This window comes from Hesperophylax consimilis, chromosome 13 (assembly GCF_061612785.1).
Source record: "Hesperophylax consimilis isolate HC1 chromosome 13, BYU_Hcon_1.0, whole genome shotgun sequence".
NCBI lineage: Eukaryota > Metazoa > Arthropoda > Insecta > Trichoptera > Limnephilidae > Hesperophylax > Hesperophylax consimilis.
In genome coordinates, this window is record NC_142848.1 from 23,802,657 (window position 1) to 23,817,693 (window position 15,037).

The 15,037-nt window shown below is 36.3% G+C and overlaps 1 protein-coding gene across 3 annotated transcripts in view; it reads right to left on the reverse strand.

The window, feature by feature from the left end:
• The window catches only part of LOC149418629 (glutathione S-transferase 1-like), a 38,981-nt gene extending 27,235 nt beyond the window's left edge, over positions 1-11,746 (reverse strand). For 2 of the 3 annotated variants that reach the window (XR_016303007.1, XM_089638892.1), the window contains exon 1: positions 11,618-11,746. The gene's annotated coding sequence lies outside the window, so the exon portion shown is untranslated. The remainder of the gene's footprint in view (positions 1-11,617) is intronic. The other variant, XM_089638893.1, reaches the window with a different exon arrangement.
• Positions 11,747-15,037: the final 3,291 nt, after the last annotated feature.

Genomic DNA, 15,037 nt, shown 5'->3' on the forward strand with positions numbered 1-15,037 from the left:
TAAGTATAACCTGCAATTGATATGCCTTATTAATAATTGATATACAAGATCGATATAACCTGCAATTAAACTTTAAAACTTTCGCAGAGTAAGAAAAGTTTTAAATTCAACAGACAATGCCCACTACCCGGTAACGGCGAGTACTGACTAAACTGATAATAAGTAATCTGACCATCACTCATCTCTTAATGACATGTTTTATCCTGTATGCTTGTATCGAAGAAGCAGAACATTCGCTGAAAAATAGCAGATGGTAAATTGAAACCACGATATCGACAATAATATCAAACATACGCGTTTTAGTTTAACTTTCTACTGAATAAACCGTTCCTTCTGATGTGGTGGTAAAACCCCGAACGCCGTCCTTGATATGGTATTATTTGCAAAGAATAGTATGAACTGGTATGTACCCACGCTTTCGACTGTTCCACAGAATATGCGACAAAGCAGTTAAATTTTGGATCGCAATCGAAAACGAACTGCTACGAACATAGGCACAAGTCAAAGTCGGTCTGCAAGGTAAGCGCGCTTAATAAGTAGGTACCTTTTGTATGAGATATTATAACCGAACCGAATTTCGTATTGTGATTAGCCATGTCGGAAATCTTGTTGGTTGTTCGGCGCTCGGGAGCACATATTAGCTGGCCGCCACTGCTGATGATGCGGTGCTGATTGCTAATAGTATGGATGATCTGCAGTCTCTCGTGTCTAGGATGAACGAAGTATGCATGAACAATGAGTTAATGATGAATGTAAGTAAGTCTAAAGTAATGGTGTTTGAAAGAGAGAGTACGAAAACAGTGTGCAATATAGCTGTGAATGAGGAATACTTGGAGCAGGTGGATTAGTTTGTGTATTTAGGAAGCATGTTTACGAGAGATGGGAAGGCTGACAGAGATATTTAAAGAAGAGTAAATGCAGGTAACTCCATTAATGGAGGACTGAACGCAGTTGGCGCGAACAAAAAATTGTCCAAAGAAGCGAAATTAGCAGTCCACAATGGAGTGCTGGTACCTACCCTGATGTATGGAAGTGAGGCATGGAACTGGCAAAGAAAGGATGAAAGCAGATTGAATGCTGTTGAAATGAGATCCTTGAGGCGTATGTGTGGTTAAACTATGTACGATCGCGTGAGGAATGTGGAGATCCGGAAAGAGTGCAAGGCTGATGTAAGCGTAATGAGTAAGCTAAAGAAAGGGACGCTCAGATGGTTTGGGCATGTAGAGCGAAATCAAGTAAAATCAGACCAAGTAAATCAGACACTTGAGTCGGGCCATGTCAAGAGTCAGAACAATAGAAGAGTATGTATGAGACTATGTATGAATGTGAATGAGGCAAGGAGTGTGTGCCAAGACCGAGTTGTTTGGCGGTCCGTCCTCTCTGCCTATCCCTGCGGGGAAACGGCGCGATGGTTAGTTAGTTAGCTATACATACATATTACATTTATAGAAAGTAGAGAAAAGTTGATGTTGAGCCAACAATTCATAACCTCAAAACTTTATTCCAAATAATTCACGACCCCGAGCAACACCGGGTACACCACAGCTGTGTAGGCATAAATTATTTCAAAAGAATGACGTCACACGTACCCCGCCAAGTTTCGATCGATTTCGTTGAAAATTATTTTGACTATGACATTTTTTATAAAAAAATATTCAAGGGTGAAAGCCAGAAATACTAAACAAGGAGAAATGGTAAAAATATTCATTTTTAAACTGCCTGAAATTCCTTTTACAACGAAAATATTAAAATCATGAGTATTTTAAAAGTTTTTCAGTATTCAGCATATTTTTTAACAATTTCTGATAACATCCCGCCATAAAATACATTGAACCATATTCTATTTATTTTTTTATATTCATTCAGATGGCTTCATGATGATTTCAAATACCGTTTTTCTAAATATATTATTATAATCAATAATAATAAATCAAGTGGTTTTAACCATTACCTTATACAGGGTTTTCCAATAAGAGGTGTTATTTTAAATAGCCCGCTATTTCGGTAGATGTTACTTTTGAAGCTGTCATTTTTTTGACATTTGACAAGTAGAAACTACGCCATTAATAAAAATGGAACGATACATGCTTCAACAATGCATTGAAATTATTAAAATTCACTTGAGTGAATCAAATGCAAATCATCTTGAGTGATGAGGCCCATTTCCACCTCGGTGGCTTCGTCAACAAGCAAAATTGTCGCATCTGGGGCTCGGAAAACCCAATAATTATTGTTGAAAAGCCTCTCTATCCTCAACTTGTGACTGTTTGGTGCGGTTTATGGTCTAAAATGAGGCTGGAGCAACAGTTACGGTCAATGGATTGCGCTATCGAGAGATGATTAATGATTTTTTATGGCCGGAATTGGATGGTATTGATCTGGACAACGTTTACTTTCAACAAGACGGCGCTACGTGCGACACAAGCAACGAAACCATTGATCTTTTACAATTGAATATCAAAATAACACCTCTTATTGGAAAACCCTATATAATAAATTATCAACTTGTTTCCTAATTAATGGTTCCTTCACCAGGTTAATAGTTCATTTAAAATGGTGCCACGAAGTAATTTTACAATAATGCAGAAGAGAATATTAGGTAATGTATAAACAATTTCGATAGGCCCAATTCGATAGGTTTTACGTAAATTTGACGACACCAGTTTTCTTTCGAATCGGTCTCTGTAGATCTACCGTAACGTATTCAGATGACACTGTTTTCTGTTCAGTGGAATTGCCATATTTACCACGTAGCTACTGGCAAAGGCATTACAGGGGGTCGTTATCATTAGAACCACTGAACAAAAATCCCTAGGAGTGTACCGAGTTAATGGAGTTACGTCGAGAAAATTGAGTTTTTTTTACATTAGCTCTACATAGGAGCCACGAGGAATATAATTTCTTTCATGGCTTGTGTCATCTTTGAGGATGCTGAGTGGAGGGTTTTTTAAGGAAATTAAGGAGATGGAGATCTGGGAAGGAAAAAGGAATGAGGGATAGGTAGGAATCTGGGGGTCAGTGTGCCCAGAAGTGACGAACGTTTGAATTCATCCCTCCCACTGCGTGCAACGAATTTGGACGTATTTATTCAATATAACATTTTTATAAATAAACATAGACATCCAAATAATTTTGATGTATATATGTATATATATAGACATCCAAATAATTTAGATATATATATGTATATATAGACATCCAAATAATTGAGATGTATATATATATGTATATATAGACATCCAAATAATTGAGATGTATATATATATATGCGGTACCTACATATAAAAATCAAATACAAACAATTTACATATCACAAAAACTAATAATAAAAACCATATTAAAAAAACCCTATTCATATTCGTCCGAACTTTTATTTAAACAATTTAAGGTCAGAAAATTAAGTGCATTATACTTCTACCATGCAACATTACAAATTTATAAAAACAATATTCAAAATAAAATTGCACCCTTTAAAAATAACAGAAATCATAGACAAACGTCAATACTTTCTACTCCGAAATGTAAAAAAACAATAGGACAGTTCAACCATGAATATCTCGGAGTAAAATTTTTTAACTCATTACCAGAAAAAATTAGAAACATGAATGCAAATATAAACGAATTCAAAAGCCACCTTAAAAAATATTCCGAACAGTTGAACTGAATCGTATCAAATATAAACCAATATAACAACACCCCCATACACACAAGCCCTGCTTATTTATGGGGGTACATCAAATATTTATATTATGTAATTAATAACTGTAATATATTCAATATTGTGTAATGTAATTCGTGTATCTTTTTTTACTAATAAAAAAAAAAAATAAAAAAAAAATAAAAAATCAACAAGAAAAAAAATTTTGATAGAATTGTCCTAATTGAAATCTGGGTATCATTTCGACGAGGCGGAGGCAAACCACGTGACTATATTTTTGACACCAGGAGGGTTCGTAAATTATAACACATTTGTAAAAGTTTCTAACTAACAAGTGTAATAAAATGTGTATATATATGGAAACAAGCCCGAACTTTCGTTTACACGATTTGGAATTTGTAATTTAGTTTTTTGCGCAACCAGCAATTTGCGCGCTATTGTAAAATTGTAAAAAGGACTAGTAATTCGTAAGCAGATTTTATTTTGGAAGACTGTGAAAATAGTGACATTTCAATACGAGTTTCAGTGATTTATCAATAAACGCATCTGGACTTTGAACTTTGAACTTTATCAATAAAGTCACGGGAGAGGGAGTCAAAGGGAGACTTTCTGATCCTTTCCCTGATTGGCTGGGCTATCAATTTGAACGTCTATATAAATAAACTAAATAATGATATTATTATTTATTTTATTTATCTGTATCTCGCAGCTTTGCCTTATCTTCCACATGACCTAATTAGAGAATTTCTGTGTTTGTCACTTCAGTTGACGTTTGCGTTAATCTAAATATGACCATCCAATTGAAATATTTTCATAATATGTATAAACATCTTTACTCCCCCCGCGCTGGAGGGGAGTAATACACATACCCCAAATGATAGTTATGTGTGATATCTAAGTGACTTTTACAACACCTACTCTAAAATTTAGGTAGGTAGGTCTTAGAAAAAGATATTCATTAATCGAACTGTATTAATATATATATATATATTTTTTAAAGATATACATCTATAAATAAAATGTCTTCATTAAAATAATAAAATCTAATAAAAATGTAAATGGTGGAACAGAGAGCCCTGATTTAATTAACCTCATTTAATTTCTTACACCTACGAGAGCTACTCGTCCCAAAATCCTGTTTATAGATAACAATATCTGAGCATTTCAAACATACTTCAAGATAGTAGTTACGCAGATGTGGCGTAAGGCTATATCATCATATATTTTCAATCAATAGTAATTTACCCTAAGTCTACTTTTACTCGTATAGTTCATTTTGTATGTACTTGTATCTCACACCTTTATATCGTTCTCGAGCTTGTATTAATTTTATACTTTCTCTGAAAGTATGAAAGTTTGTCTGTCCCTAAACAAATCTATGGCCTTTGACATAAATACAAAGACGCGTTATGTCCATGTCCATAGGTACTAATCCAATATAAAATAAGGCACATTCCAGTTTCTAGATGCAAAGCGAATAACGAAACGCATAAGAAAAGAATATCCAATGCGGACACGCTCGTGCTCGCCCGTCAGTAGGCCCCTTTAAGCCAATTTTCCCCTACTTCTAACAAACAAGCGAGCAGAGTACCCAGTAGAATACGACGTACTGTCACTAGGTTGATCTTCTTTTGATTTTTGAGTACATGGGATACGAATGGAAGCACAGGCAGAGGCGGATTTGCAGTCTTGGCCGCCCTAGGCCCCAGACCATGTAGCCGCCCCTTTCTCAGTACCATCATATTGACCAGGAGTATCCAAACTTTTCAGTAAGTTCCTAGGGTCAAAACCGTTTTAATTTTCCTGCCATTATCATTCATGGTTCATGGGGTGAGATTTGTCCAGGTCTTGGCGGCGGATACGTCTGCCCACCTGCTGCGTGGCGGGCCGGATCGAGAGAGACTGGGTGAGGGAGGCCTTTTGACCTTTCCAGCCGGACTATCTTGATCCATCGCCTTGCACCGCAGTTGGAGGGATGTATTCATACGTATGTCACTCCTGGACACACTAATCCCCAGATTCCTACCCACCCCTTATACATTTTCCTTTTCAGAACTTCCTATCCTTCCCTTCCTTAAAAAGACCCTCCACACAGCATCACCTAAGATGACATAGGTCGTGAGGGAAAATATTTTCCTCAAAGCCTCCTGTGTGGAATTAATGTAAAAATATACGCTTGCTAAATTCGCTAGTTCAATTACTGTATAATTATCGATTGTCGCAGGCCGGATTGATGACATTGGCGGGCCGTTGTTTGGAGACCCCTGATATAGACTATAGACTACATAATGAATTTACTTTATTGACCACTTTTATCGAAATCGATTCAGAAATTTAGTTAACTATAATAGCTGATAGTTTGTAATACTTTCTAAGGTTTCAAGGATTTGAATAAAACATTTAAAACAGTTTTAGGTTTAATTTATTTAACTAGTTTCAGGTTTATTCTCATACAATAATATATAAGTGTTTCACAGTTACAATTAGGGTTGCCAGATACGGGCTGGATAAAAATTTATTATTAAGTCTCCAAACAAATAAAAGAAATCAGCACCTCTTTTAAGTAAAAATCAACTTAAGGTACATATTCGAATATAATAACTAAACTTAAAATACAAATTAAAACGTTTGTAAAAAAATTTACGTAATGCATTATCTAACATAAAAAAAGTTCAGTCACTAGCGCAACTGAATCACGGAAGGGATTGGAAATACGCGAGCGGGCGAGCGACGGAGCATGATAGGTGTGGCGAGGGCGGCTGCGGGGCGCGCTGTGTGCTGTGTGTGAACACGCTCTTGCATATCGTTATTTCGTACGTAGAATATTTAGGTACTTAGGAAGTAATTTCTTGTTATCATCTGTGACTTTTTGTCACGATTGGCCGCCCCTAATATCTGGCCGCCCTAGGCCCGGGCCTACATAGGCCTAAGGGCAAATCCGCCTCTGAGCACAGGGAGGCATTTGATCACAAAAAGAGCCAAGAGCGACGTGTTTGAGGCAGCTGGTGATACGATAGCTTGTGTGACCAACTAACTTAAATGCAACTAGCTGACGAGTACCCGGCGTTACTCGGGGTATCCTTAGGAGATAAACATATTCCATTCCTGACTTTTCTGTAGGCCTTTTTAAGACATATAATTCTGTAGTACGTTATTTTAATGTATATCATAAGGTATAGCCAGCGTTAATAATGAAGTGACCGAAAACATATTTTTACGACTTGATTATAAAACATAGACTTTTCTCTACTTTCTATAAATATAATATTAATTTAGTATGCAGGTTTTCCAATAAGAGGTGTTATTTTGAATAGCCCGCTATTTCGGTAGACGTTACTTTTGAAGCTGTCATTTTTGACATTTGACAAGTAGAAACTACGTCATTTATAAAAATGGAACGATACATGCTTCAACAACGCATTGAAATTATTAAAATTCACTTGAGTGAATCAAATGCAAATCATCTTGAGTGATGAGACCCATTTCCACCTCGGTGGCTTCGTCAACAAGCAAAATTGTCGCATCTGGGGCTCGGAAAACCCAAGAATTATTGTTGAAAAGCCTCTCTATCCTCAACGTGTTACTGTTTGGTGCGGTTTATGGTCCGGCGGAGTCATTAAACCTTACTTTTTCGAAAATGAGGCTGGAGCAACAGTTACGGTGAATGGATTGCGCTATCGAGAGGTGATTAATGATTTTTTATGGCCGGAATTGGATGGTATTGATCTGGACAACGTTCATTTTCAACAAGACGGCGTTACGTGCAACACAAGCAACGAAACCATTGATCTTTTACGATTAAATATCAAAATAACACCTCTTATTGGAAAACCCGTATATGTAAACCTTCCGGAAGAATTTTTCTAAATGATAATGAAAACCATTGAGTCAATGATGAAAACCATATCAAAATCCGTTGCGCAGTTTAGAAGAACTAAACGCACAAACAGGCAGACGGGGAGAGCGATTTTATTCAATATTATATTATAGTTACTTTCAAGTTTGTCCACGGACCTAGTTCTGTGAAACCACGTGCATTATAATAGTAACCAATCTTCTATTTTATTTCATGTAAGTCTATAAACTGTAGACATCATGCATTAACAGTTTCAACACGCTTCTAAATAAACACATTCATAATATATAATATCATACAAGTATGGTCATATAAAAGTGGTTTTAAACCGGATAAAATCATGAACATTAATAAACCGAGCAGTCAGCGTGACAAGGCACAAAATTCTTTGCCAGTGCCGAGCACTTTGCATACAAAACCAAATAATAATAATATTATTATGTAGGTAGGTACTACAGACATCGAAAAGAAATGAAATTAACCGTTAGGTATGTATGTATTATTATCATTATCAAATATGACAATATCTACATACAAAAAAATAAAGTTCTTAATTAAATTTCGGAATATTTATTTTCTCTTTTTTTATGTGAGTAGTTCCAACTGTCTGTAGCCAGTGAGACTATGGCATCCCCGCTTAGAGCATATTTTAAGGCTAAAGGTAATGGGGAGGTGAAGAAGCAAATGAAGATGAATACGGGGAAGTATCTTTCTGGCTATTCAGATCTGGTCACCAAACATAGATAAAGCCTTTTTCGTGTCTGAATGGTGGTCTTCCAGGGCGATACTGAAAGTATCTACCACTCTGCAACTTGCCGCTAATGATATTCTACGTATGATGTAATAATAATAATAATATTAAATAAATTTTGGATTATTTTTATAGCGCCGTTTTTGTGCAAAATCACCTCAAAGGCGCTGTACAAATACAAATTACATTATTTCTACTATGATCTATGTTACCAGTCAAATTATTATCAATTAATGACTAACAAATTGCATCCACCGATATGTATACGGGTGTATCGGCACGTACCCGACAAACTTTAACCAGCTATTCCTTAGCACATTTGGAGTAAAAAATGTTATGGGCACTTTGCTGTCCGGTAACATTTTTTTTTAATAAAAAAAAATTTATTCATATTTTCACCACATGTCACCAATGTTTTATCCTTTGTCAAAGTTTGAAAACCCGTCTGGCAATATTTTGTTCGAGTTTCGTTGAATAATGTACGTTGCCGCGCTTTTACAATCACAACGAAATGGCACGGCACCATTCGTCTCATTTTTAATTATTATTATTTAGTGTGTACGAAAGAGCGAGGACACTTTTTGACACACTTGCGTGTGTAATAACAGCTGTTGAATACGAGAAACAATGCAAATGACAGTGACGGAGTGTGGATTTTTTATTTATTTTTTGTTTTTAATGGAAAAAAATGTTACCGGACAGCAAAGCGCCCATAACATTTTTACTCGAAATATGCTGAGGAATAGCTGGTTAAAGTTTGTCGGGTACTTGCCGATACACCCTGTATAATGGTGACCGGATAAATCATCACAATGATAATTCATCACACCCTTAAGAAATTATATAAAGTCATGGTTAGTGATGAAACAAAAACTTTATTAACTGGGTTAAGTAGGTTAAGTAGGTTAGGTTATGTTAGGTTAGGTTACGTTAAAAAATTTTTTTCATCGTTTCTAATGACTTTTTAAAAGTGTGTTGAATTGTCACTGTGTTGAGATATCATGGAACTCTATATAATATTATTTTAAAAGTCAAAATAATCATATGAAATTTACTTGCGCACGCCGGGATTTGAACACGCGACCTCCAGATTCGTAGCCGAGGATCATAACCACGCAATCGAAGAAGATCGTAAAAGATTTCTACGCAGAACAAAGACAAAACAATCGCTTGAAAATGTACAAATTACTGGCCACTGAAAGTGACTCTGCTCGATAAAGAAGTTCCATATTTGAAAATGTTTGATCCAATTCAATGTAGAAGTAAGGAACATTTGAGCTTAATTAGGGCACACAAACACTGCTATCAGTTATCTCTTCAGTTTGTACTGCGGCAGATATCGATCAATAAAATAATCATCATTTTGTTTGTCAGCTGATAAACACTATGAATAATAGTAATTTTAGTTTAGTCTTATACTAGATATTCCCCTACGAACATACATTGAGAAAATAAATAAAACATTCTTTGAAAATGACGTAATTAAAAGATAACATTATAGATAATATTTTAAAATTTCTTTTAAAACTGAACTAAAAACGGAACTGGACGAACCTCGCCATATGCAAATCGGATACAATCGACATTTATTTCGTATTTTAACTGCTGTAATGTCATTTAAAGAACTGATTTCAGAGAAATGCGTTGGTAGAATACGTTGTCATCGACAACGAGTCTACCTGCTGAGTATCAGCTCGATCTGATGTTGGGATGTGGGTTAATTTCCGCTTCCAAGATTTACATTCATTCATAGGATGTGAGGAGTGGAAGGAGTTGGGAAGGGGAAGGTGGGGGAGTACTTAACACGGATAAAGCTATTTCAAGCAACTATTCATTTCTGAATGGTGGTCTCACACTAGGGCGATATTGAGAATCAGCTGTAGGTAGCTGATGGAACCTAAGCGCAAGCCAAATACTAAGTTTGGTGATCGCGCTTTCAGAGCATCTGGGCCGAAGGCTTGGAATAAACTTCCTTCAGAACTAAGATCCTTAACAAGTCCAACAGAATTTAGGTCTAAACTACAAACTTACCTTTGTAAGCTGTCATACCCTTAAATTAATATACAATTCCTGAGATAAAGTCCAATTATATCCAATTTTCCAATTATGTCCTAAATCCTGTATCTAAATTTCGCCAATAAACAATTAAGTTAATGTTAATTGAGTGTTAATGTTAGGTGACATCTCTGATTATGTTATCTCCTATAAAAATGTATTATATATTTGTACAGCACAAAAGAAGGGCTTTACAAATCATCCAAATATTATTATTAATCTTCCACTCTGCCCGCAAGTATACTATTAATTATTATTAACAAATTATACTATAATTATACCATAACAAGTATACTATATATTATTATTAACAAATTCATCTAATAAAATTAACTTGCCCACGCCGGGGTTTTAACCCACGACCTTCGTATTTAGATCCATTTATTTACTTTAATAGGTTAATAATTTGAAATGTATGGTTAGTTTAGGTATACTGTTATTCGTAACAAGCATTAGCAACAAGCTAAAAATAACCACAGAAAACTGAACAACATCATTTTTTTAATAACTTTTAAACGTGTGACCTCAGTAATTTATTTTGTAGTCTGAATATGATTTTTGGCGGCAAAATCAATGAATACTGTATCATTGCACGATCTGATAATACTAAGGGTGGGTGGAAATCTGGGTGATGGGTCGGCCCCATCCGGCCCGCCACCAAGACTTGGTCAAATCTTACCCAATGCATCAGGCACCCCTGCTAAGTCATCAAACGCAGCGAATTACTTGGGGTGACTGGTGGCAGATGTGTTGGTTATCCAATGAATAGTTTCCGGAGCGGCCGTACACATACACGCTTCCAAATTGAGATTGTATTATTTGTTAAATAAATACACACAATAAACAAACTTCAATCCCTTTTTCGTAGTCCAAATTTTGGGGTATTCTGTTCGGGTGAATTAGGGAATGGGTAAGGAAGGGTGAGGAAAGAGAAAGGATGGAAAAAACCTGGCTATTCAGATCTTGGACTCTAAACACGACTATTACCATTTCAAGCAACACGTTTCAATTCAGAATGGTGTTCTCTCGCAAGGGCTATCCACCACCAAGAGTACCTACCACTCTGGAAATACGTAGTATATACATATACAAACTTTGTAAACGTTAATATCCTATAAACATTTCACTATTTCAATAGAGCTTCGCTCAAAACACACTAAAAACTGAATAAAAACTTCGTAAAACGCACAACTTTTAAACATTTTGTAGTATTTTAACTTTTTATTGTTGAAGCAAGGTGACGTTTGCGTAAGACAACACAAGGTTTACATAAATAAACAAGTTTTTAAATATGTACCTGTTAAATTCTAGAACTCACAACTTCACTACGAACGATCAGGTCCAAGGATAGATAAATACTGAATACAGAATTGAATAGACCGAGGACTGAATGAATATGATTTTCTAAAATGCCAGAACATGAGGCGACTCATTACAATAGCAGTCGAAATGTTGATAAGATAAAGAGGACGTGTTACCTTCATGACACACTAACTGGAGTATTCGTTGGATATTGGATGAAACGGATTTTTTTATTCTGATTACTTATTTGAAGTGAAACTTCTTTACGCGCGTCATGCATTTTCGAGGACCGTAGTAAAACCGACTCATGACCGTCACGAAAAACCGTGATCATTTGGTGGTGGGGGTACGGGACCCCTCCCGCTTCCCCGCTCACCGTTCACTGTCGCTCTCTCACCGTAGTCGCTTACTGAGGTGAGGGAGCCACTGACGAACGTTCTCTCTCTCTCTTCTCTCTTTTCCTCTCTCTCTAGCCAACGACGCCACGCCAGGCATCAGCTGCTTGCTTCGTGTTCTGCGCGGTGAGTGTAATACGAGTGAAATACGTAATTGATTGTGGTTTATTCGATTTGGAACAGAGTTTTAGTGTCAAAAAAGAGAGAATGAAATGAAAAGAGAGAGAGAAGAATACTAAAAGTTTCAATTCCGTCGTGCGTAGGCTTGCCACACACTGTATTTTATTTTTATTAAGAGAATGTTTATTTTTACATTTTTTATATACATATACCTGATGCATGAATGCAAATCTTGGTAGTGGAAATTAACTCACTTCCCGACATCCGATCGAGCTAAATCTCGACATATAGATTCATTATCACACACGAAGTAACCTACATTTTGTGCATTGAAAGAGTTCACAAGAAATTTTTAAGATTTTTATATTTGCTTCTCTACGGATATTACTCTGGCTATACTAATCTACTTAGAGACATGTAGAGTATTGTTCTGATTAAATATTTGCATCTCTTAATAGATGGTTACATTTCTGACAATCAGATTTTGGGTCAAATAAATTTCTTTGTTCCAGTCTCACACTCGAGGACGTCACCATAACTAGCGAGCCGCACCAATTTGTTCATGAACTCACCCGCGGGGAGAACAAATTGAATAAAAGAAATAAATATATTGTCAATGACAATACATTCTATAAATTTGGTGGCGATTTCTCACAAATACGTGGACATATTATAGACATTTCTCAGAAATTTTATGATATTACAGCAATAAAAATTGGCGTTTCCAGTTCCTGGGTAGGAAGGTTCAATCATCAGTCAAAAACAGTTTTTTTTTTTTAGTTGAAACAGACATTAAAAATCGGCAATTGAAATGGCTTTAGCCGTGTTCGGTCATCAGATCTGAGTAGCCAGATACATCACCACCGTCCATCACCCACTTCCTTCCAATCCCCACACCCTTTAGCTCCACAGCATCCCAATCGAGGTATGCTGTGAGGCTTTTGTAGTATTCACATAATTAATATCTTTTAATCTAGTATTTTCGTATTATTATTTTTAATGTGATTCCTCACAAGAGCGCCTCTCTGTGTACAGTTTAAAGGCAGGGGAGCTATGTTGCCACTCGTTTGGGCACCGTTGTGAGGCGGGTTAAGGACGGGGCTGTAGGAAGGGATTTATTAATGTGGGTCTTGAAGAGGCTCGGATTATATAAAGGAAGCAAAATAGATTACGGCAGCTTATTCCACATACTAACCATCTTATGGTAAACATTTGTGAACGGAAACGCGAGCCGAGCCACGTATTACTTGAAAGGAATGAAGCAACTGCAAGCGGCGTTTCGCGCCATTTGCGCTTGCTTTGTTCCTTTTCTTTAAGTTGAGGATCAGCTCGGAAGTTCGGCTCGCGTATGTATACGTAGCATAACCCAAAAACGTGTCGAAGAAGCGGCCGTTCTCGTGAAGCCAAGGAATAGTGATATTATTCTCTACAGTTATATATCCTTTCCATTTGATTCGTGAGCACATCTGCTTCAAAATTTCACAATCAATTTCAACACGACGTGACGAACAACTTAACAAAAAGTGCTTATCATCCCATCCACTGGATAACCCTGACTAATCAACGCGGGAACACTTCGGCGAGGTGGCGACCTTCGCGCCAGTTAGTGGCTAGTCCCACTGCGGCCTAAGCAAGCAGGTTAGTAAATATTTTATCTTTCACCGGTGACCAATCAAGGTTAGCTTATTTATTTCGTGGCTTCGTAACAATTTATCGATAAATGTTGAAATAAATCATGTTTACTTTGTTTGATAACAACAATTCATTGATATTTTATCAATGTTCCTGTTCAGAAATTCCATGCAACTTAGCTAGGTTTCAAACCTTTTTACATTTCATCTAGTTTCGAATCTCACTGACAGATGTCATCTATTCGTCGCTCTAGTTCGTTTTTATCTAACAGACCAAAACGTAAATCGGAAGAAATAGCGCTATTTTTTTACTAAAAAGGCATTTAAAATTAAATTAGTTCAGTTGTAAGATTACTAATTATTATTTTTAATTAAAATACGTTCCAAATGTTTAAAATTACTTAGAAAACAAGTTTTTAAATTAGATGTTGGACAAAAGTGACGAATTCTTGTTTGTTAAAGTTGAACATTGAATAAAGGAGATAGGATGTTGGATAAAAGGGCGCACTCTTGCGTGACTTTTCTGCTTTATCCAACGAGTTTGGTATTACAGGAAGATCACCTGGATTCATGCAGACCAATTTGTAAGAATCTCAAACTTCTGACAGTGAAGGACATAATATGTATAATGGAGTTAGTTCGATCATCTCCAGAAAAGTTCCCACAAAAAAACTCAACATTTAAACACGCTACAAGGTTCACAGAAAACTTATTAACTCTTAAACCCTACCACTCTGGGAATGCAATTATTCCTACCACGGGGTACTGCAGTACCCCGCGCAAAAAAAATGAATAAAATAATAGTCTTTGGTATTTTTTAATATATCATTTTTATTATGGCAAAGTAATAAGAAAAGACAATAAAATTTATTAATAAAAACTAATAGACATTTTTGTCGTTACATGAAGGACAGATTTTGTATTGATGGTCAACCCAAATATGGCGGCGACAAGTGTTACAGACAGATCGAGATTTTCTGTCCTTTGTGCGCGGACAAAAACAGCAGCGACCAGGTTTGAGATTATTAGGGATCGGCCTATGATCTTCACTATGAATATTCAAGACTGCACGTATAGTTTCTCTGATATCCCGGGGTAAACTTTGCTATTGTAATTTTGCTCTCATATGAGGCTTTATGAGTGCCATTGACAAACTCTCAAGAAATTCATGCCGCTTGGTTATTTTCTCTTCATCAATGTTAGTTAACAGCTTGAATAAGACCCAAGAGTTGACAATAACGGCATTTAGCAACCCGTAAAAGAGACACA